This window comes from Anolis sagrei, chromosome 4 (assembly GCF_037176765.1).
Source record: "Anolis sagrei isolate rAnoSag1 chromosome 4, rAnoSag1.mat, whole genome shotgun sequence".
Taxonomy (NCBI): Eukaryota; Metazoa; Chordata; class Lepidosauria; order Squamata; family Dactyloidae; genus Anolis; species Anolis sagrei.
Window position 1 is genome coordinate 110,242,008 of NC_090024.1, and position 2,500 is coordinate 110,244,507.

A 2,500-nucleotide genomic window follows, 5' to 3' on the forward strand; every position below is an offset into this window, starting at 1 on the left:
TCTGGTCCTTGATGCACATTTACCTGGGATTGACCTATAGCCATGTCAACTGGGCTTGATTTTCAGATCCTTGAATGGCAGGATTGGGAATGGCAGGAGGGGGGGGGGGGGAGTATATTTACCAACTCTTTTCCATTCTTCTGGAGCTTCGCCAGACTACAAATCCTGGGGAATTATAGCATTGAGCCATGGTAGTTCAAGTAGTGTTGAACTGCATTAATTGTAATGTCTGTGCTACTGAAATCAGTGAATGAATGTATGTGGATAGCTATATTCTGTTCCTTTTTTACTCTTGTCAAAGGGAGGGAGAGAGGGTTGGGAGGAAGATAGAAGGAGGGAGAAGAGGGAGGGAGGGAAGAAAAGGAGGGAAGAAGAAGGGGGGAAAGGAGAGCTGGAAGAGGGATGAAAAGGAAAGAAAGAAGGAGGGGGAAAGGAAAAGGGAGAGAGAGTCAGAAGGAGGAAGAAAAGAAAGAAAGGAAGGATGGAAAAAAGAAGGAGGGATGGAAAGAGGGAGAAAAGAAAGTGAGAGATATAGAAAAAAGGTGGAAAAGAAGAGAAAGGAGGAGGAAGAAAAGAAGGAGGGAAGGAAGGAAAAGAAGGAGAGGTGGAAGGGGCACGAAAAGGAAGGAAAGAAGAAAAAGGGAGGGGAAAGGAAAAGGGAGAGAAGAGAGAGATAGAGGTAGAAGGAGGAAGAAAAGAAAGGAAGGAAGGATGGAAAAGGGAGGGATGGAAAGAGGGAGAAAAGAAGGCGAGAGAGATACAAGAAAAAGGAGGGAGGAAAAGAAGGAGGGAGGAGAAGGGAAAAGAAGAGAAAGGAGGAGGAAGAAAAGAAAGGAATGATGGATGGAAAAAGAAGGAGGGATTGAAAGAGGGAGAAAAGAAGGTGAGAGAGAGATAGAAGAAAAAGGAGGAGGAGAAGGAGGGAGGAGCAGGAGGAAAAGGAGAGATGGAAGGGGGAGGAAAAGGAAGGAAAGAAGAAAAGGAGGGGAAAGGGAGAGAGACGGTAGAGGTTGAAGGAGGAAGAAAAGAAAGGAAGGAACGACGGAAAAAAGAAGGAGGAATTGAAAGAGGGAGAAAAGAAGGAGACAGATATAGAAGAAGAAAAGGGAGGAAAAGAAGGAGGGAGGAGAAGGAGAAAAGAAGAGAAAGGAGGAGGAAGAAAAGAAGGAGGGAAGGAAGGAAAAGGAGAAAGAGATGGAAGGAGAAAGAAGGGAAAGAAGGAGGGAAAGATGGAAGGAGGAAGAAAAGGAAGAAAAGGAGGGAAGAAAGGAGAAAAGAAAAGAAAGGACGAGGAAGAAAAGAAGGAGGGAAGGAAGGAAGGAAAAGAAGGAGAAAGAGATGGAAGGAGAAAGATAGAAGGGAAAGAAGGAGGGAGAGATGGAACGAGGGAGAAAAAGAAGGAAGAAAAGAAGGAGGGAGGCGAAGGAGAAAAGAAGAGAAAGGAGGAGGAAGAAAAGAAGGAGGGGGAGAAGGAGAAAAGAAGGAAGGAAAAGAAGAGAAAGGAGGAGGAAGAAAAGAAGGAGGAAAGGAAGGAAAAGAAGGAGAAAGAGATGGAAGGAGAAAGATAGAAGGGAAAGAAGGAGGGATAGACGAAGGAAGAAAAGAAGGAGGGAGGAGAGGGAGGGAGGAAAAGAAGGAGAGAAAGATGGGAAAGAGGGAGAGAGGGAAGGAGTGAGAAAAGAAGGAGGGTCGGAGGGAGGGAGGATAAGAAGGAGGGAGGGGTGGAAAGAAGGGAGTGAAGGAAGAAGGAAAGACGGGGAGGGGGGGAGGAAAAGAAGGAGGGAGGGAGGAATGGAAGGGGGAAGAGAAGGAAAAAAAGACAGTGAGAAGGAAGGAGGAAAGAAGGAAGGAAGGAAGGAAGGAAGGAAGGAAGGAAGGAAGGAAGGAAGGAAGGAAGGAAGGAAGGAAGGAAGGAAGGAAGGAAGGAAGGAAGGAAAAAGATATACGCAGCAGCCCGAGTTTTCCATAATAATACAAAGCTAACGAAAAGGGAACGAGAAACCCTCAGGAGGCGGCGGCAGCACCGGTACCGAATGTGTCCCAAAGGGGGCGCCAATCCTGGGGGTCCCCTCTGAGCGTCTCCCCCCCTCGAAACCACGTGACCCATTCCTTCGAGCCTGGGAGCGAACCATTGCAAAGGGGGAGGGATCCCTCCTCCTCGAAATCCGTCCGTCGGTTGCTTTCCAGCTACCTGGAAAATCAGTCTTACCTTCCGCCTTTCCATTGCTACTTGTCATGGAAACCCATTGGGGAGGACTTGGGGCAGCCTCAGAGGAAAGCAAAACAAAACAAAACAAAAACCCTAGGCTGGCTCTAGAATAGATTTGAGCACACACAATAGTAGTGGCTTCCCCCAATGTTATTTCACCAATAAGGAGAAGTATTTTCCTGGCCGCAAAATACTAAAGTGTCAAAACAAGGCTGTCTTCTTCTTTACCTACGTTTTTCCTCCCTCCCTTTCGCTTTTTAAACAGATTCGCTCTTGATAATCTTCCCCAAT